Source organism: Lampetra fluviatilis, chromosome 43, assembly GCF_964198595.1.
Source record: "Lampetra fluviatilis chromosome 43, kcLamFluv1.1, whole genome shotgun sequence".
Lineage (NCBI taxonomy): Eukaryota > Metazoa > Chordata > Hyperoartia > Petromyzontiformes > Petromyzontidae > Lampetra > Lampetra fluviatilis.
Window position 1 is genome coordinate 3,664,602 of NC_136317.1, and position 22,367 is coordinate 3,686,968.

General features: G+C 49.1%; 1 long non-coding RNA gene across 1 annotated transcript in view; it reads left to right on the plus strand.

Annotated features, from left to right (window-relative positions):
- LOC144947027 (uncharacterized) overlaps window positions 1–22,367 on the plus strand; it is a 93,966-nt gene that overhangs the window by 63,613 nt on the left and 7,986 nt on the right. The window contains exon 2 of the long non-coding RNA XR_013639962.1: window positions 7,616–7,765. This is a non-coding gene — a long non-coding RNA (uncharacterized LOC144947027). The remainder of the gene's footprint in view (window positions 1–7,615; window positions 7,766–22,367) is intronic.

Below are 22,367 nucleotides of genomic sequence, written 5' to 3' on the forward strand. Positions count from 1 at the left end.
CTGGAGTGGTGGAGTTCTTCCAATACTAGTAGGGTACATTTCATTAAAGCGTGTTTTAAAAAAAGTTTTTTTAAATATTACTTTTTCAGAAGCGACCTGGCTCTCACAAATGACAGCTCAACGAAGTGGCTTATCATGGGGAAATGTATAGCAGCCAAATATTCTTTTTCCACGCCTTTGTCCCACTCATGTGGGGATGTCCGCTGTCCTTGCCAACCTCTTCCACGCTGCCCTGTCCTGCGTCATCTCTCTTTCCGCTCCTCGGGCCACCAGGGTCTGATCGGACCACATCGCCACCACCACCTCTTCTTCTGCATTCCTCTTGATCTATTTCCGTCCGCTTGCATCACTTGCCACTTTCTGACCCACATGGTTTTCCTGTCGTCTCTCAATATGACCGAACCACACCAGAGCCTTCTCTCTCTGTGTGATTTATACCGCCTTGAGTATTTCTCTCACTTCTTCATTTCTCACGCTGTCCTTCCTTGTTGAGCCCAACATCCACCGCAGCATCCTCATCTCTGTCACTGCCATAGCTTGAACTTTTTTTCATTGCAAAATTAGCAATAACACCTTCAAATGGTGTCTTTCGCACAATCTCATTCTCAACGGACAGCAGTGCAAGGGTGACAACATGGGGGGGGCAGCAGCAATGCCACCTGTAGAAGGTAATCACTGTAGGCCGGACGACACAGAAGTGCCTATCTCTACATTGGGTCAAACTTAACATCTCTCAATGTTTGACGGCTTGTGCATCAGATCTTATTTATTCACGATGTACTTACAAAAAAATCCGCAGATTACCTGCTGGATCTCATCTCTGTTTCAAAGAACAAATTTTACCTAAGGTCTTCGCTCATTTACCGCTTCACATTCCCTATTGCCGTACAAATACTGGAGGAAGGGCCTTTGCTATTGATGCCCCCAGGGTCTGGAATGATATTGCCAATAAACTGCAACTTGAGTCACTACCTATGAGATCTTCACTCAAAACTGCTCTAGAGGAGTTGTACACCCATAGCTGCCACTGCAATTTATTGGCCTAAAATACAATGTTTCGCTCCGGATGATCGCTGCAAAGTATGATCTGTGTTTTGATTTAGTGTGCTGATCTTAAAGGTGCATTGAAAAATGTTGATACTCCGACTGATGCTCCTGCTGTTGTGGAGTGACTCATGCAGCCAGCTATGGCTGCAGAGTTTGGTAGTACATGTTGTTTACATCGTTTATTGTGAAAATTCGGTCACAGTTCCTATGACCACTGTTTCATTGCTTTTATGGCTTTATTTTGGTGATTTTCGAAACGTTTTTTGGTTTGGCCATGTTTGTTTGTTGTAGTACAGAGTTAGACTGATGGCCTTAATCTAAGTTGTCTTGTAGTTGTTGTTGTTTGACTTGCATCCCACTGGGATATTTGCACAGGGTTGGTGTACGGTGATTTTTCTGCAATATTTTGCTGTCTTTTCTTGGATTTTCTGTTTGCACATAGTCACTTTAAGATGTTTTCTTGTTCATGTTTTTGTTGTCTGTTTGTTGCGGTTGCACCCGATTCAAGAGCCGAATGGCTCACAGGGCTATACCTAATACATGAACTTTGAACTTTGCCTAGGGCCTACAAGAACCTTAACCTGGCCGTGGGGGAGTGGTGGTGGGTGACATCCCATGTAACGATGCACGGATTGATATTTATTCACAAGTTCATGGTGTGCATGCATCGAATTTCGTGCCCTGTGAACGATTGTTCGTGGGTGCTTTATCAATTTAAATTATCCTATTATATTTTGGTACTGGCAAAGGAGGTCTAATGATGTAGATGCTCACCCCGAGCCCTCATTACTGTGATAGTGCAGCATTGTCTTTGAGCTGTGGACGCCTTTTGGCGTCCTCTGGTCGAGCACCAATTGGGTCGAGGCTCAAAAGAAAGCCGTCCCTTGGTGTGGACCAATCAGTTTCAAGGACAATGTATATATTATCATAGTGGTTTTTTGTGCATTTTGACTGCAAGTATTGTGGTTAATGCAGACATGAATTCTTGTAAAAAAAAGTTTCAGTTTTGTTGCCAGAAAAAAAGGGGAAAACCCTATTATGTAATTTAAATTATGTTAAAGAACCGTACGTGTTTTTTTTAAAGATTCGTTTATGGTGTATGATTAATAGGGGTCATGTGATTTTCCTCCGGCCACTAGAGGCCGCTACATTTCCCAAGGGGTTTTTTCTTCCTATTTTTATATATATAAAAGTCATACTGTAATCGATTCTTGAAATAGAATCGTGATCCTGAGCCACGACTCTTCTTGTTGCCATCCCTGATAGAAACCTCGCGTTTAATTTCAGCACAAGGACCAGCGGTAAAGGTGTCTGTTGTAGACAGATTCGCGGTTCGAATTCCAGCGGCCGCCCGGATTAATGCTACCTGTGTGTATGCCGACCATTAAACTTGACTTTGCAGTGGTCGTGAAATACATCGTGCCGTGATTTACAAGAATTAAACCGTTTAAAAAGTGTCGTGCCATTGCCCTTCATAACACTGCTCTATAAATAGGGAGCGCAGAGAGACCGTGTGGATAATACGAGTTGTGAACTCCACTTTACACCATGGGGCGGGCCTGATTAGAATACTATTTTTGTAATATTTTCTGATGACCATTTTTTTTGTATTGTAACTCGCTGACTCCACCCCTGACTAGACGTCTGTATCGAAAATAGCTGCATAACTCATCGAATTCCTCAACGTTTCCTGATAAATTTGCATTTGATGTCAACCAAACGGTGACTGTTGCGTAACAGACAACCCCCATTCAACGAGAACGCATTACGAAAAAAAAATATTTAGATGCAAATTATGTTTTCGAATATTGCCGACTCATTGGTGACGTTTTTTAGTGCGAGTCTCGAGGCTCGGTGCACTCAGCAATGCATTCCTGCGCCCTTTAAATCACGGCTGATGACAACGTGGATAGCTCGTGGCTATGTTAGTGGTGGTGATAATGATGAAGTGTAAAAGTGTAAGGTAGGACAAGTAAGCAAGTCATAAGACAAAGATCCCCGACCCCCCTGTATAACACATTCCTGCGGAGGGAGCTGGTAGGAACGTTGGGTTGCTCGGTCAATGGCCAGGGTCAACGGCGGCGTGGTGTATTCCGCAAATATGCCCGACTGTGAGGGCGGGCACAAGCCGGCGTGAGTAGGTTAAACGTTGAGTTTTATAAGGGCACCATGGGGTGACCAGCCCCTCCCCTCCCCACTCAGCCCCACCCCTCCCACCCACCACCCAGCCCCACCCTCCCCACCCAGCCCCTCCCCACCCAGCCCCTCCCCACCCAGCCCCTCCCCACCCAGCCCCTCCCCACCCAGCCCCTCCCTCCCCACCCAGCCCCTCCCCACCCAGCCCCTCCCTGCACGACGGACGGACACAATAATCCCCTGTGGGCTGGTGTAACCAGGAGGTTCCTACCAGTATAATTTCACCAGAGCGTTGGGGCAAGTGCTGTTAGCGAGCAGCACCTACGAAGGCCGGCACTGTGGCACACGAGGGAGAGTGGAGTTGCCAGCACCACCACGCCCCGGTTGCCTTTGTATCCCAAGTACTCATTTGTGACCGAGTCTACCTAGGGGAGGCCCAGGACCGGTTCAAACCATTTTTTGATCGGGAATTTAAACTCGGGTCAGTGGGGCAATTGAGATAGGTGGTTTGTCATACATTAGCAAGGCATTCATAATAAAGGTTATTGGGTTAGATCGCCTAAATATAAATGTATCGTAACCCTCCACCACCTGACACAGCCAGTAAGATGTCATATAAAACAAAACTTGGCAATTAATTACTATTTCTTGGTTCTTTCGGTAAAGCCACGTAGAAGGGAAATAATAAAATAATACAAATATTAAACAATAAAAAATTTTTATTGTTTTATACAAATTTTTTTATTGTTTTATCTTTTTATTATTTCTCCTCTACGTGACTTTACCGAAAGAACTAAGAATATGAATCTCTGCAGTCACGAAAGCTTTCAATCAGAATGAATGACTACTTAAGTTCTCAAATGGTAAATGTCGTGTGTTTACTCTGCAACACACCGGTGGGCTGAAGTAGTAACTAATTGCCACGTTTTGTTTACGTGACAAACCTTACTGGTTCTGTCAGCTGATGGAGGGTTACGACACATTTATACTGACGCAATCTAAACCCAAAAACCTTGATTATGAATATTGGTCACGAAAGCCTACGTGTTAAACTAGCAAGGCGTTGTTATTCTTCTATCTTTCGTACGGCTGCTGATGTAAATAATGCAACAACTACAATTTCACATTCAGGTGGTTCAAGCCCAGATCACCGCTTCATTAGCGGCGGAATGGAATCACAGCGATGATGTCTCCTTGGTATTTGTGGATCGGGGAATTGCGTCCGTCAGCGTTGGCGTTGTCGTTACGCTCTGATCTAGGTGACCACAGCCGCATACTCCTGGCGAGGTTTTTTTTTAGTGCATTCCACAAGTTTAAACTTTTTTTCTGCTAATCGTTATTCATTTCGTTGACACGGGTATTTCCCCCACCGGCCAAACATTCTTGCGATGACCTCGCTAACGCTCACCCACCCAACCCGACCCTATAGGGATGCCTGGAAATTCCCAAAAATCCTGACCCAACCAGTGACCCTATAGAAGTGCCTGGAAATTCCAAAAAATCCTGGCCCAACCCGATCCTATAGAGATGCCTGGAAATTCCAAAAAATCCTGGCCCAACCAGTGACCCAAACACGGCCCTGCCTAACAAACGACCCGGCCCTGCCCACCCCCGCACCCTGAGAACAACCCAGCGGGCGGCCTCTCCCCTTTCCCCGCAGTACGAGGCTGGACTCTTGAGGATGATGAATGTACTTCCACCTCCCCTCCCCGAGATGTATTTGGTAGGTGACGGTGTTCGATTCACTTTGGTTCGATCGCTGGCGTGGCGACGGTGGTCAAGGTTTCTTCCCTTCGCACGTATCGCTCTCCGTGCGTCTCTGTGAACTTTCTCAGTCGAATCTTTTACCCCTCCCCCCTCCATCCGTCCCTTCACGCGTCTTCTCTTCTGGTTTCTTTGTGACTTTGCGTGTGTCTCTCTTTGGCTGTGTGTCTTGTCTGTGTGTGTGTCTGTGTGTGTGTGTGTCTGTCTGTGTGTGTGGGTCTTGTCTGTGTATCTGTCTGTGTGTGTGTCTGTCTGTGGGTCTGTGTGTGTCTGTCTGTGGGTCTGTGTGTGTGTCTGTGTGTCTGTCTGTGGGTCTGTGTGTGTGTGTCTGTGGGTCTGTGTGGGTCTGTGTGTGTGTGGGGAGCGGTGGGGCAGCGGTTAGCACTACGCTGCGCTACGAACCTGGCGAGCCGGGTTCGATTCCCGCTCACGGTAAGCGCGGGTGACAATTATCTGAACCGGTCCTGGGCCTCCCCTAGGTCGACTCAGCCTCAAATGATTACCTAGTGCGATGTATAAACATCGCCACTGGGGAGACAAAGGCGGCCGGGCGCGGCGTGTTGCCCATAGAGGTGCTGCTCGCTAACAGCGCTTGCCCCAACAGTCTTGTCAAGTCCAGCACGAGGTCGTGGCGTCGTGTTGCTAGCGACTGTCGCGTCGTGTTGCCGGCGACTTTCGTGGCGTGTTTCTCGCGACTTTCGCGTCGTGTTGCTCGCTACTGTCGCGTCGTGTTGCTCGCGACTTTCGCATCGTGTTTCTCGCGACTTTCGTGGCGTGTTTCTCGCTACTGTCGCGTCGTGTTGCCGGAAACTTTCGTGTCGTGTTGCTCGCGACTTTCGTGTCGTGTTGCCGGCGACTTTCGTGGCGTGTTGCTCGCGACTTTCGCATCGTGTTGCTCGCGACTTTCGCATCGTGTTTCTCGCGACTTTCGTGGCGTGTTTCTCGCTACTGTCGCGTCGTGTTGCCGGAAACTTTCGTGTCGTGTTGCTCGCGACTTTCGTGTCGTGTTGCCGGCGACTTTCGTGGCGTGTTGCTCGCGACTTTCGCATCGTGTTGCTCGCGACTTTCGCATCGTGTTTCTCGCGACTTTCGTGGCGTGTTTCTCGCTACTGTCGCGTCGTGTTGCCGGAAACTTTCGTGTCGTGTTGCTCGCGACTTTCGTGTCGTGTTGCCGGCGACTTTCGTGGCGTGTTGCTCGCGACTTTCGCATCGTGTTGCTCGCGACTTTCGCATCGTGTTTCTCGCGACTTTCGTGGCGTGTTTCTCGCTACTGTCGCGTCGTGTTGCTGGAAACTTTCGTGTCGTGTTGCTCGCGACTTTCGTGTCGTGTTGCCGGCGACTTTCGTGGCGTGTTGCTCGCGACTTTCGCAACGTGTTGCTCGCGACTTTCGCATCGTGTTTCTCGCGACTTTCGTGGCGTGTTTCTCGCTACTGTCGCGTCGTGTTGCTGGAAACTTTCGTGTCGTGTTGCTCGCGACTTTCGTGTCGTGTTGCCGGCGACTTTCGTGGCGTGTTGCTCGCGACTTTCGCATCGTGTTGCTCGCGACTTTCGCATCGTGTTGCTCGCGACTTTCGTGGCGTGTTTCTCGCGACTTTCGTGGCGTGTTTCTCGCGACTTTCGCGTCGTGTTGCCGGCGACTTTCGTGGCGTGTTGCTCGCGACTTTCACATCGTGTTGCTCGCGACTTTCGCATCGTGTTGCTCGCGACTTTCGTGGCGTGTTTCTCGCGACTTTCGTGGCGTGTTGCTCGCGACTTTCGCATCGTGTTGCTCGCGACTTTCGCATCGTGTTGCTCGCGACTTTCGTGGCGTGTTTCTCGCGACTTTCGCGTCGTGTTGCTCGCGACTTTCGCGTCGTGTTGCCGGCGACTTTCGTGGCGTGTTGCTCGCGACTTTCGCATCGTGTTGCTCGCGACTTTCGCATCGTGTTTCTCGCGACTTTCGTGGCGTGTTTCTCGCGACTTTCGCATCGTGTTGCTCGCGACTTTCGTGTCGTGTTGCCGGCGACTTTCGCGGCGTGTTGCTCGCGACTCGCTCCGTTTGCTGTCTCACTGCCTGGGGCCGGACGTTCTTCCTGTGCCCCCGGGTATCCGTCGAGAAAGCTGTCTCTGTGTCTCCGTCTGTCTCGTCTCTCTCTGTCTCTCACTGTGTCTCTGTCTCGTCTCTCAGTCTCTCTCTGTCTCTGTGTCTCTCTCTGTGTCTCTCTCTGTCTCTCTCTGTCTCTCAGTCTATCTCTCTGTCTCTGTGTCTCCGTCTGTCTCGTCTCTCACTGTGTCTCTATCTCGTCTCTCAGTCTCTCTGTCTGTCTCTTTCTCTCAGTCTCTCTCTGTCTCGTCTCTCTGTCTCTCTCAGTCTCTCAGTGTCTCTCTCTGTCTCTCTCTCTGTCTCTCTCTGTCTCTTTGCGTCTCTCTGTCTCTCAGTCTCTCTCTGTCTAGTCTCCCAGTGTGTGTCTCTCTCTCTCTCTGTCTCTCAGTCTCGTCTCTCTGTCTCTCAGTGTCTCTCTCTGTCTCTCTCTGTCTCTCAGTCTCTGTGTCTCTCAGTGTCTCTCTCTGTCTCGTCTCTCTCTGTATCTCTCAGTGTCTCTCTCTCGCCATCTAAAGGGACACACCCCCACCCCACGCTCACCCCTTTCGCTGTCTGCTTTTTTTTCTTCTTCTCACCAAAAAAAGTGACGGACGAAGAAGCAAAATCCGAGTCAAGATCAACGACCTCGCCCGGTCGACGCTTCCACTGCGGACGAACGCGATGCAAACCTTCCCCAGATCCACCTGAAGAGCTTCTCCCAGTGGTGTCCGAACTCTGACGGCGCTCTGAGCATGGTAAGTAGACGTCCCATCACCGGTGTTGCAACCACGGATTTGTGTGTGTCTCGCTGTGCAGTGACAATTACCTGTCAACTCCATATTTGTCTTCTTGGTTCTTTCGGTAAAGTCACGTAGAAGGGAAATAATACAATAATAACAAGTATAACCCGTAAAAACAAAGTTTTTCACTATAAATCCTTTATGTGCGTGGCGACTAGAGTCCTCTCGTCCTCCGGCTTGAGATGGCTGCCACCTATGGGTCAGATGATTGCATGGCAGCATTAAGCAATTGGTAATTAAATATAATATTTTTGTCCTAAAAAGTGTAAAATTTTGGAAAAAAATTTCACGAACATTAATTGTCACGCACAACGAGTCTGTGTGCAAAATGTCAGCTCGATTGGATCACGGGAAGTGGGTTAAAAAACGACCGAAAGATTTGCACGGTCCTAAGCAAGCAAGTGAACTTAATATCAAGGATTTAAAAATACGCTGTCTTTCCGACAGCCCTGTTCTTCACCTGAGGACGGCTGCTTGCGTTGTGGCCGAAACGTCGTGAGAATTGTATTTTATTATGTTTTATTATTTTATTATTTCCCTTCTACGTGACTTTACCGAAAGAACCAAGAAGATGAATCCCTGCAGTCACGAAAGTTTAAATAAAAATTTAACCCCATATTTGTCAACCCCATACGGTTTAACCCCCCCTATTCTCATACAGGGGAATTGAGTTTTTAGGTTCGTACGGCGTACAACCGTTTCAATAGGGCAACAACAAAAAATTCAGTAGTATAATTTTTTTATTTTAAGTTTTCGTGACTGCAGGGATTCATATTCTTGGTTCTTTCGGTAAAGTCACGTAGAAGGGAAATAATAAAATAATAAAAATATAAAACAATAAAAAATTCTCACGACGTTTCGACTGCAACACAAGCAATCATCATCAGGTGTGAAATCCACAGCAAGAAAATTTGAAATCCACAGCAAGAACATTTCAAATTTTCTTGCTGTGGATTTTACACCTGATGATGATTGCTTGTGTTGCAGTCGAAACGTCGTGATTTTTTTTATTCTTTTATATTTTTATTATTTTATTATTTCCCTTCTACGTGACTTTACCGAAAGAACCAAGAATATGAATCCCTGCAGTCACGAAAGCTTAAAATCAAAAAATAAATGACGACGTTTCGGGCGCAACACAAGCTTCCGTCAGCTCTCCCACCTGGTGACGGACGCTTGTGTTGCGCCAGAAACGTCGTGATTTATTTTATTTTATACCTACGTGACTTTACCGAAAGAATCAAAGAGTATAGTTAAATTTGTGTCTGTTTGTTTGTGTTTCTCTCTTGTGATGGGACTTTGTGGGATGAACGTTGAGATTTATAAAGGCACGGGCTGACCAGTAAGTTCTGAATTGGTCTTTAATAAGTTAGGCACGAATTTCGATTTAAAGCTTTCGTGACTGCAGGGATTCATCTTCTTGGTTCTTTCGGTAAAAGTCACGTAGAAGGGAAATAATAAAATAATAACTAATATTAATAAAACATAACAACGCAATCAGCCGTCCTCAGGTGAAGGAACAGGTCTGGCCGAAACGTCGTGAGAATTGTATTTTATTATGTTTTATTTTTATTTTGTTATTATTTCTCTTCTACGTGACTTTACCGAAAGAACCAAGAAGAAGTTAGGCACGGATAAGGGGTTGATCGGTATGGATTGATGTTGAAGCATCGACTAAAAATGCCAACGCTTGGGTCATATTTTGTTCAGAATCAACATATTTACTGCAGGAGGAATCTGAGGAGCTTTAATGCTCTTTTTCACGTTACAACGAACAAGACACAAACACGATAGGAGTTCAAAGTATAGGAAAGGTAAACAAATCACTTAAAACATAAAACTAAACTATTCTACTATGAGACCTCCTTTTCCAGTGGCAAAATATAGTAATAGGTTTTTACCCTTTAAACTGGTACAGAAACTGACACCTTTATACAAGGGATCATGTTTGCAATAACAACAACAACACAAGCAGTCAAAATGCAAACAAAAAGAAACAACTATGATAATTATAATGGTATGCACTGTCCTTGAAGTTGATTGGTCCACACTGCTTGTGTTGTTGTTATTGCAAACATGATCCCTTGTATAAAGGTGTCAGTTTTTGTACAAGTTTAAAGGGTAAAAACCTATTACTATAACTAAACGATTGTTTTATCTTACCAGGTAAAGCTCACGGAGCTTTTAGTTTCTTTTTCAGAAGCAACGCAGCCACAAGCGATAGCTTAGCGAAGTTGCTTATTATCAGCGGCGAGTGATACATCTGAATTAGTCCTGGCTTCCAACCCACTTAATCAACGTGCGCTGATCAGCATGATGATCATCTTCTTCTTTTGCATGGAGGGCGGAGTTAATGATGATGATGATGATTTGAGATATCGTTGGGATCCACGTGGAGACCATGGACTTAAACGTTTGAAGCGGGCAATGGTGTTACTATGTGGTCCATGGTTTGAGATACAGACGCGTTGAGATTCCTAGACTTAGAGAGTTAGAGACACATATATTTAAATAGCCGTTTCTTCCTCCGTACGGTGGGGATGTAATTGATCATCAATCTTCGGAAGAACGTAATCAACCAGGTGGGGTGTTGACTGTTTTGTTGGCCGACTCTCTGTGTTGTATTACACTATATTTACAAGGTCACTATGTTTGTTTTCTCATTCATTTGTACCTGATGGTGGTTGCATGTGTTGCAATCGAAACGTCGTATTTTATTTTAATTGAATTTCTTTCTGCATGACTTTACCGGAAGAACCAACGAATAATTCCCGAGTCACGAAAGTTTGATCATCAATGTTTTCCCGTTCGTGCCGAGTGCTGTGGGTGAGCCAGTACGATGGCCTAAAAATATTCTGAAGTTATCATCTGAAATTCTGACGGCGAATGATGGAAGTAAGGTGGTGGCGTCACTCTGTGGTGCGTGCTTTAAGACTGGTGACCAGAGTTGCACTCTGCGCTATCCTCAATTGTCGTGGTGAAACACATCATCATCATCTGTCAAGTTCAAGTTAATTTATTAGGTATAGCCCTGTGAGCCATTCGGCTCTTGAATCGGGTGCAACCGCAACAAACAAAAAACAAAACCATGAACAAAAAAACATCTTAAAGTGAATATGTGACTGAATGCAAACAGAAAATCCAAGAAAAGACAGCAAAATATTGCAGAAAAAAACACCGTACACCAACGCTGTGTGCAAAAATCCCAGTGGGATGTATGTCAAAACATACAACTTTAAAACATACAACTTTAAAACATATAACTTTAAAAGCCATCATACGCCCACGATTCACAGTGAGAGGGAGCTCCCGGCAACGCACGTCGATCGAACCGCGTAATGCACTATGTTGAACTTTCTTTCGCACCATACATTGCCAACCGTGCTAGTCGATGTGGTCATGGCAATACCGCTGTTATTATGGTGGAGCTGTGGCTCAGTGGGGAGATCTGTGCTTGTGTCCCGGCCACGGCTAATATCGGTGGCCAGTGATAGCTGGACACCTGCCTTGCCAAGCTGTACTCTGACCAGCACGGTGAAGTATGGTCAAACAGTCTCCACGATCGACACCACGTGGGCAGGTCTTCATCCATCAAAGGGCTGTAAATGATGGTTGTTGTTGTTGTTGTTGTCGTCATCATCGTCTTTATCACGTGAAATTCCCGACACATCTCAATGCACAATCTCCAAAGCACATCGTGGGACACGCGTCCTTTGAACGATATACGACGAGTAAAAAAAAAAGAATGCAGTACGTCACGCTCAAACGTGCTCGTAGTAGCGAAGACAGCAGCAGCAGCAGCGACGACGTGCGTATCGCGATAAGCCTGGACGTTCGAAATTATTGTCGGCCTTTTCTCAACCCGCCGCTGAACGGGGATGAAGGTCTTCCCACCGTCTGGTCAGTCGCAGGGCTTTGTTTGACCGTTCTTCCTGGCCACCTGCACCGGCGAAGGTGGTCAAGGTGTCGAAGGTGTTGATGGTGGAGAAGGTGGTCATCGTAACGCACCTTGGGGACGCGTGCTCGCACGCGAATCGAATTTGCTCTGGGCACGATTTGTGGATGCGCGCGCGTGCAAAAAAGACCGCTGCGGTGACATCAACTCGTGGACGCGTCGCGTCAGTCGGCGGTCTAAACGACGACGTTTGGGCAGCTACAAAGCCCTGGTTGACGTCCGATTTGACTCCGTAAGGGATGTGTGCATTGTTCACACACGTGTCAACATATGCAGCGTGTTAAAAATAACAGTGGCAATATTAGATTTTGTACTTATTCACGTGGTTTTCCACGTTTTTTTTTTCTAACGTAGAGTGCGTGTAGTCAGAATGAGTGTGTATTAATCCTGGAGAAATCTGATGAGCTAGAAAGCTCTCTTTCACAGATGTCCAGTAGGCGCGGGTGAGAATGTTACAACAGCAAACAATACAAAAAACACGATAGTAGTGCAAAGCATAAGGAACTATATTCCTTGGGTCTTTCGGTAAACTATTTTTTTTCTTACCAGGTAAGGTCCACTGAGATATTAATTTCTTTTTCAGAAGCGACCTGGCCACAAATGATAGCTCAACGAAGTGGCTTATCACGTGGACATGTATAGCAGCCAAATTCCATAAACACGTGATGTTAATTATAAATGTAGAGGGAAAAACCGGAGGACCCGGAGAAAAATCTACGCAACCACAGGGAGAGAGAGAGAGAGACACGCAAACTCCAAATATACAGCAGCAGCCGTCAGGGTCGGGATCGAAGCCACGACCTCCTGTATACCAGGCGAGGTAGTTAACATCTCGCCACCGCGGCGCCCTGCAATGCTGGATGAATGCCTCTCCCTGTGCCGTTTTGGCTATGGGAGGCCTGGTTGGACCATTCTTCACCACGCTGATCAGGGTGGGATTGGCGGAGGCAAGTTGGGCACCTAGATCCGGCTCGGGTATCAAGTTAAAGTTCATTTATTAGGTATCGCCCTGTGAGCCATTCGGCTCTTGAATCGGGTGCAACCGCAACAAACAAAAACATGAACAAGAACACATCTTAAAGTGAATATGTGACTGAGTGCAAACAGAAAATCCAAGAAAAGACAGCAAAATGTTGCAGAAAAAAACACCGTACACCAGGTATCACTCGCCGCTGATGAATACCTGTCGCTGGGAAATCGAACTCAGGTTGCTGGAATGGATTCGTGGCACGAGAAATGCAAACCACTGCGCAACCGCTCCACCAACCGATTTTAGCGCGAGCGTAATTAATCATTACAGATTTTTATAGATGCATTATATATTTTAGGTAAATCGGTGTGTTGCTTTGTGGTGATGATGATGATGATTTATATTTGAGGGGGGCGGTCGAAACCATTCGGCGCTCGAGGAAGCAAAGTCGGTATAAATTCACGTTTAGAAAAATCGCTGACACTGGCGTACAATACGCGGTGCACTATTTCACTCGAAGGGCTACGCACGGAAGGTGAGACGACAATCGTCATCAAACACGATTAGTCAAATGCTATGACGAGGTGTGGTAACGCGCTTCAGTCACCGTTGGCCAGAGACGACATGAACCTGCAGCCAGTGGTGGCTAGGAGATGTTAACTACCTCGCCTGGTGTACAGGAGGTCGTGGGTTCGATCCCGACCCTGACACCCGTATATTTGGAGTCTGCGTGTCTCTCTCTCTCATCATCACCACGGTGGCTAGGAGATGTTAACTACCTCGCCTGGTGTACAGGAGGTCGTGGGTTCGATCCCGATCCTGATGCCTGCTGTATATTTGGAGTCTGCGTGTCTCTCTCTCTCATCATCACCACGGTGGCTAGGAGATGTTAACTACCTCGCCTGGTGCACAGGAGGTCGTGGGTTCGATCCCGATCCTGATGCCTGCTGTATATTTGGAGTCTGCGTGTCTCTCTCTCTCATCATCACCACGGTGGCTAGGAGATGTTAACTACCTCGCCTGGTGTACAGGAGGTCGTGGGTTCGATCCCGATCCTGATGCCTGCTGTATATTTGGAGTCTGCGTGTCTCTCTCTCTCATCATCACCACGGTGGCTAGGAGATGTTAACTACCTCGCCTGGTGTACAGGAGGTCGTGGGTTCGATCCCGATCCTGATGCCTGCTGTATATTTGGAGTCTGCGTGTCTCTCTCTCTCATCATCACCACGGTGGCTAGGAGATGTTAACTACCTCGCCTGGTGCACAGGAGGTCGTGGGTTCGATCCCGAACCTGATGCCTGCTGTATATTTGGAGTCTGCGTGTCTCTCTCTCTCATCATCATCACGGTGGCTAGGAGATGTTAACTACCTCGCCTGGTGTGCAGGAGGTCGTGGGTTCGATCCCAACCCTGACGCCTGTTGCTGTATATTTGGAGTCTGCGTGTCTCTCTCTCATCATCATCATCACGGTTGCTAGGAGATGTTAACTACCTCGCCTGGTGTGCAGGAGGTCGTGGGTTCGATCCCAACCCTGACACCCGTATATTTGGATTGTGCGTGTCTCTATCTCTCTCCGTGGTTGCGTGGATTTTTCCCTCGTCATCTGGTTTTTCGCTCCACATTTAGAATCGACATCACGCGTTCAGAGTATTTGGCTGCTATAACATTTTCCACATGATGACAAGCCACTTCGTTGGGCTATCATTTGTGGCCAGGTGGCTTCTGACAAAGAGCTGCATAGCTTAGTGGGGCATTACCCGGTAAAATAACAATAGTTTCATAGTTTAATCGTTTTTAGTAAGGTTTTTGACGTTTAGTTTTAGGGTTCGATCGTGGGTGTTAGTCTTTCCTGTGTAGTGACATAGAATGGTCACTACTGTGTCGGCCTGTACAAAGGCTGGGGGCCCCAAGGGGGTGCCTGGGGGGTCACGTGGTGGAGGGATCCGGACCTTCCCAGAGGTGGGGGGAAGTGAGGCATGTCCTGGGAAGGGAGGCGTGGCCTGGGAAGGGAGGCGTGGCCTGAAGAGAGCCAGCCACGCCAAACCAGATATAAGCGTGGTGTGAACGCAGAGCAAGGCTGTTGTACTGTACTCCAAAGTGAAGACATCATGGGTCGTCGTCCTGGGCCAGGCAGGCCGTTGCCTGCCTGGTCCAGTCTGTGTCGCGTTTCAGAGTGTTAGTGAGTTGAGGAAGGTGGTCACCACCTCATGTACAGCGTTATGTTACTTACCGTTTAATAAATAGTGTTGCCTCCAAGCTGCGTGTGTGTGCACCTAATTCGAACCCACTACACCTGTAAGCATAACTTTTAGCTGGTCCAACCATAGCACCTCTTGGGCAGTACCATCACGTGTGTCCCACTACACTGCGGGCAGCTCGTAAAAACCTACTGTTATGCTGGACGGTGTTATAAGGTTGCTGCCGTGGTCTCATCGTTGGCACGCTGGATTTGCAAGTCAAAGGTCATCGGGTTTGACCTCTTGACATGGCGATCGGAGCACAGGGCACGTTTCTTAAATCCCCTCCCCCTCTACTTTCGCGGTCCATCGGCAGGTCGCGTGCGGTGCGGTGCAGTGTGGGTACTCTCTCATCTCTTCCAAGACGTCTGGCCACATACGCGAGTGGAGGCCCTTCCGCCAACGGTGGCGCGAGCGAGCAATTGCAGGGCTGCGCCTTTACCTCCTTACTATACCATGCGCCCACGATTGTGCTGGCCAGCAAACCGAACTGACCACCGTGGTGAAGTATGGTCAAATAACCCCGCACATGTGCAGGTTACCGAGGCGAGCACGGCTGGACACGCGCAAAATGCGTTGACCGCACTCGTCGTGATTAACGTGGGGGGGCCGGTGCTCATCCAGCAGTGGAGTGACACGAAAGAGGCTGTTTGTGGGATAAGAACGTGGCATTCGCCGGGTTGGGATTTGGCGTCATCCCTCGGCGGGTGGCCTCTGGAACTTCGCCCGGAATAAATCACGGCCGAAGAGAAAAATCCGTTTCTGGCCGTGAATCTGCCACGCTGACGTTCCTCGATTGCAATGCAGCTTCGGGTCACGCACGGACCTTTAACAACAACAAAAAAAACAACAACCTTGAATTTTTTTCGGGGCATTTCTTGTCGTTGTCATCGTCGTCGTCGTAAGCTGTCACGGATTTCGTTGGCCGCGCGCAGCTCATCCTCGCAACCGCCTTCGCTTCACCGCTCTAAGCAGGAACGGCGGGGCGCATCTCAATAAATCGATCGCGGGTACGATGGTTACGATCGGCATCGTCGTCTTGAGACGGTGACGTCTCTTTTCGAGCAGTTCACCGCCCCCCCCCACCCCCCCCCCCCCCCCCCGGTGGGTCAGCGAATGGCTCCTTAAGCTCGATGTCAAAAAACGAAGCCTCCACATTAACCATCGAGGCACGCGCGCACAAACCAGCAATGCACTCGACGATCTTGATCTCTCACAGAGCCACAATATTGATTTAATTCCGAAGCAGGAGGATTTCTCCACAGTTCTGGCTGTCGCCTGATGATGCTGATTGTAATTGCCGGTGAAACTTCACGGTACTCGAATGCTAAACGTCGTGGGTTTAATCTCCAACACATCAGTGTGCTGAACTCGTAACGAATGGACGATGTTTTGTTTTCGTGACAAACCTTCATAATTGGCTGTGTGTCGGGTGGTGGCGGGTTTAACGACACATTTATATTTACGCGATCTCACCCAAAACCTCCTACGATGAATATTGATGTCTTAAGAAAAGAGCCAAATGTAAGTTCCGTGGTTGTTGTGGTGCAGCCAGAAGTATGCGAATTCAAATCCTGGTTTTGGGCGTTGTCTCAGCCCATCATCTCACCCGCAATCCACAAAATGAGCACCAGTTTGTGGGCAAATCAACAGTCTGATTTCCTCATCAGATCTCGGAGTTACGTTGCGGGCTGCAGCGAGGCAGTGCTGAAAAATAAATTGTTGTGCTGTACTAATATGCTCCCCGCCTTTGCAAACCCGCACTGACTAGCGTCGAGAGGCCTTCAACCGGCAGTGGATTTACATGAAAGGGGCTGTACGAACGACGTGTAGGTAACACACGCTTGAAAACGCAATGATATTGTGATAATTATATTAGCAACGCCATGGTTAGCCACCCCAACTCTCCTGGAATCTCAAACACTGGGTGACCAATGCAGAGCACTCAGCAACGCAGCGACGATTTCACCCTTTAATGCGGCGATGTTTACACAGCGGTGTGCGGGCAGCCCACAGCGCCGTTGCCCTACTGATAATCCACGCATGATTTGTGTCCCTCACTCCGCTCTTGAGCGTTAATGGAACACGCGGCGGAGCGGTGGCGTAGGCACTGCGTCCGGCTTTTTTAGATGCGCGCCAGAGGTCGCAACCGGGTACCCGATACCCGTACCCTACCCGATACCCGGCTACCCGTACCCAGCCGGGTACGGGTAGCCGTTTGCGACCCTGGTGCGGCCGGGTACGGGTACGGGTAGGCCGTGAGTCACTGGTGAGTCACCGTTTGTCACTCATTTCGGTTAGGGTACGGGTACGGGTAGGGAACGGAAACCCGTACCCGGCCGGGTACGGGTGCGGGTACCCATTTGCGACCCTGGTGCGGCCGGGTACGGGTACGGGTAAGGAATCAAAACCCGTTTGCGACCTCTGATGCGCGCGCGTTCGGGGTAGGTCTGTCGCGGCGTGTCTGTCGTTCGTCCGTCCGCAGCAGGCGATTTACTGGGACGCGCCGGTGGGCAACGGCGGTCGCCTCGTGGATGGACTGGCGTCTGCCACGCCAACGTGGAATTTCCGCCGTGCCAGGCACAGGCACGCCGACGGAAGGGGTGGGGGGTGGGCGCTGGGCTAATTCTCGTTTGAGCAGGTTGGGAGGCGTTTTTGAGTTGAATCGCGGTTTCAAAAGATGCGTTCGTTCGTGTATTACTGGTCTGCGATGACTTTGGACTAAGTTATTTTCCCTCCTTCTCAGATGAGTGATGGGGAAGCCCTCGGCTCCATTGATGGCCCCCGAGTCAGTGTTGGAAATTCCACATTCCCATGGCGATGGCCAGCCTTTCCATTCCACGACCTGCTGTTGAGTATCCACAAACTGGTACTGGTTATTTTATCCACACCAGAAGGGCCGAGATGGGCTCCGTCTATAAAAAGTCGACGTACGTCCGCATACCAAAGAAAAATGTGCGTGTGACGACAGCCTCATTCCATTTAGCCGCACGGACATAAAACAATTTGTCATTAGCGAGCGCCTATCAAGGGCCGACACGGCACCTGAGTAAGCGGCATGACCAGCGCCACACCCAAGCCACCTTTGCCTCCCGCAGCCCTAACGATCGGGCACTCCGAAAACCCGGGCAACTCCACGAAAGCCCTTTAGCCTTATTACGCACGCAAGTATTTTTTTTCTTATACGCGCATATACAATCGGGTTCAAGCTGGGAGTGGGCCATGTGCATGCGCGCGCGTGTGTGTGGCCTGGGTAAAGGGAGCGGTGGTGCAGCGGTTAGCGCGATGCGGCTCCGAACTCGGCCACCCGAGTTCAATTCCTGCCCATGGCCACCGACGCCAATGACGATCATCTGAACCGGTCCTGGGCCTCCCCTAGGTCGAATCAGTCTCAAATGAGTACCCGCTGCGGTGTGTAAACATCGCCAATGGGGAGACAAAAACAGTTGGGCGTGGTGCTGGCCACCCACCCTCTTGTGTACCGTGCCGGTCTTCATAGGTGCTTCACTTAACAACACTTGCCCAAACAGTCTGTCGAGGCTCGGCGGGGGATATTTGTCTTTGTGTGTGGCCTGGGTAAATAGCCCACCCTGCACCGAGTAACGCTCGCCATCAATCGATGGTAATGCCCGGGACACTGAATGTTATCAGCGGTTTGGCCATGACTTCGGGGTGCCCTGTTTCCCGAGTCACGGACACCCAAACCGCGGTCTCAACCGACCGGACGGTGCGGAACGATGGTGGGGGATGACCGGGTCCAACCGCGCCCAGCACCCGTATACGGCCGGTGCTCTCCTAGAGCCACCCACGTGGTGCGAAAGAAGTTCAACGTAGGTAGGCAGGTACGTACGTACGTACCTGGCGCGCCGTGCGACGCGCCTGATGCTTGGGAAATTGTGGCGGCCTCGCGACTGTGGGTGGGGTGGAGGGGGGGTGAGGTATGAGCAACGGGTGATCTCACCCCGATCGATCGATAGATCAATAGATTTTATTTATGGCCCTGTGTGTGAGCGCCCCTTTGCGAGGGAGAGCCAAAGTTGCGTACAGTGCACGGTGAGACATTTTCACAGTACAGTGAGCAAAGCCTCTCCGAGTCTCAAGGGTCTTTTGTTTTTTCGGAGGTGAATTTTTGACCAGTGCCTTTATTTAAGGATCATATTTGTTTGGTTTTGCCGAAAGGGAAACCGGAGTGCCTGGACGAGACCCTTACGGGCATATGATGTGGCTACGCTCAAAAGTCCGCACGGATGGGTTCGTGAACCCCCCTTTGCACCACCAAGTGCAGGACTAAGTACACATTACAGGCCGTGTTGTGTCCACTGCTGGATGAGGGCCTCCCCAAAGCTGTCGCCATCCTTCACGGTCAGACGACGCAACAGTTTATCCGGCTATTCAAAGAATTACATCAACAAAGCCAAGTGACGCAGCACAATACGTAACGCGTGGCAGGTCGCAGGCGATATCACGATTCATAATTGATTCGCGCGTTAGGCCGCATGATCATCCTGACGAATTTGTGTCAAGAGCCCTCCACCACCCGACGCGGCCAAACAAATGAAATTGTCACGAGGTGTAGAAGCGTGTCACGAAGCTCCAGTCGTTATTGTTTGAGCGCACCGGTGAAGTCATTATTGTTTCAGGTCACTCACCAGCGAAGCCGTTATTGTATTATCTCACTGACCGATTAAGTTGTCACCGTTTTATCTCGTTCACCGGCGAGGAAGTTGTTGTTTCAGCTCACCGGTACATCTCCACACGTACTGGATGCACGTGTGACTGCGGTGGCAGGACAGTTGAATAAACGAAGTCCCACGACAAAATTGAACAATTAGATCCTCCAATGTAATTCTCTGAGTAGCAGAAACTTCATCGTGCACTCACCGAAAGTCGGGACCTAAAATTCACTACTCACATTCAACGGCCACACATTTTTCATATTTAACAAAGCTGCCGACCATCGTTCTTCCTGGGTCGATGCAATGAGCGGCACTCGAAGGGAAAATCACGAGCCATCATCATTATTTTCGACAACCACATCACCGCAGATGTCCGACACGCGCGCACCGAACAATGTGGACTTTTAGGGCAGGAGTGGGACTTGGTACCGCCCAAAGGTATTGGAACGTTCCACGTACCCGACCCTATATAATTATACGGCCAAATATTACGAGTGCATTGCTTGATGACTCCACTCCCATCATTCACTGGTACTGTGATGGCCACGTGAAGAAATTGGAACGGCTCGAGTTAGTTGTGCCACTATGAGACATCTCCTTTACCAGTGGCAAAATATAGTAGTAGGTTTTTACCCTTTGAACTGGTACAAAACTGACACCTTTATACAAGGCATCATGTTTGCAATAACCACAACACAAGCAGTCAAAATGCAAACAAAAAGAAACAACTCTGATAATGGTAATGATATGCACTGTCCTTGAAGTTGATTGGTCCACACCCGAGACCGCTTTTCTTAGAGCCTAGTCTCCATTGGTGTTGGACCAGATGACGCCAAAAGGCGTACAACTCAAAAACAGCGCACTATCAGAGTATTGAGAGCTCGGGGTAAGCATTTACACTATGAGACATCTCCTTTACCAGTGGCAAAATATAGTAGTAGGTTTTAACCCTTTCAACTGGTACAAAACTGACACCTTTATACAAGGCATCATGTTTGCAATAACCACAACACAAGCAGTCAAAATGCATTTTGATTAGTTGTGCCACTCTAAGATGTTCATGGACTACTTGAACCGGAGCCGACTTTAAAATAAAACAGGGGCTATACGCAAACAGCGAATGTGAGTATGCCGTCTTATTGAAATATCTCACCTAGATAAACCACCTTGGGTGGTGATGAGTCGCAAAAACAACGCTCGCATCGACAAACATTTAAAACCTACAACTTATGTATGTATATTTATATGCACGGTACAAGTCTGTGTTTATACAATGACAGATCCAGGAGCACGCGTGTCTCTCTGTCCGGGCAAATCATCCGAAACGACTCAACGAAAGGGAATGTGTTTAATGGCATTTGAAAGATAATGAATGGGGATGTATAATTCAGCCTTTGAGCCGACCGTGCCCGCTGTATCTGCTCTAACATTTTAAATATATATCCCGTATCAAAATCGTACAACGGATAGGCCATGTGTCATTTGGGAGGGAGAGAAGGCGTATGGGGTGGAAACAGCCTTTGGGTCTCATTACAGCATCGGCTTCACAATGGTGAGTGTCAGGTGAGCAGTGAGTGTCAGGTGAGTGGTGAGGGTCAGGTGAGTGGTGAGGTTCAGTGAAGTTGAGTGGTGAGGTGAGTGGGTGAGTGGTGAGTGGTGAGGGTGAGGTGAGTGGTGAGGGTGAGGCGAGTGGGTGAGTGGTGAGTGTTCAGGTGAAGGGGGTGGTGAGGGTGAGGTGAGGGGCAGGTGAGTGGTGAGGGTGAGGTGAGTGGTGAGGGTTAGGTGAGTGGTGAGTGTTCAGGTGAGGGGGGTGGTGAGGGTGAGGTGAGGGGCAGGTGAGTGGTGAGGGTGAGGTGAGTGGTGAGGGTTAGGCAAGTGGGTGAGTGGTGAGTGGTGAGGGTTAGGCAAGTGGGTGAGTGGTGAGTGTTCAGGTGAGGGGGGTGGTGAGGGTGAGGTGAGGGGCAGGTGAGTGGTGAGGGTGAGGTGAGTGGTGAGGGTTAGGTGAGTGGTGAGTGTTCAGGTGAGGGGGGGTGGTGAGGGTGAGGTGAGGGGCAGGTGAGTGGTGAGGGTGAGGTGAGTGGTGAGGGTTAGGCAAGTGGGTGAGTGGTGAGTGGTAAGGGTGAGGTGAGTGGTGAGGGTTAGGCAAGTGGGTGAGTGGTGAGTGTTCAGGTGAGGGGGGGTGGTGAGGGTCAGTAGCTATCACTTGTGGCCAGGTTGCTTCTGAAAGATCAGTCAATACCTCAGTGGGGGCTTTACTTGGTGAGATAAAACTGTTTTATCTGAATACACTTAAAGTTCTTTGTTTATCTTGCCGATACCTTACACACCTATCGTTGTTTTTGTACTGTTTGTTGTGGCAACGTTCTGACCAGGCTCCGACCGGACATTTGTGGGGAGGGAGGGAGCTTTATAGCACATCGGATTCCTCGAGGATAAACAAACGAGTTGATGGCTGGCGGTGAGGGCCAGGTGAGGAGAGTGGTGAGGCTCAGGCAAGTGGGTGACTCGTAAGCGGTGATGGGGGGTCCGGTGAGTGGAACGGTGAGCGGTAGGTCGCCCCGTTCCCAGGACCAGGTCACCCGGGGGGGGGTGGGAGGGACGCTGTCGGGAGTTTTGTCCCCTGATCGCCGTCGATGTTTGTAGAAACATGCGACGTGTCTGTCCGTATCGTTGTAAGTTAGGGGAGTCGTTGCGCTCGCTTTATACGTTGCCTCGTATT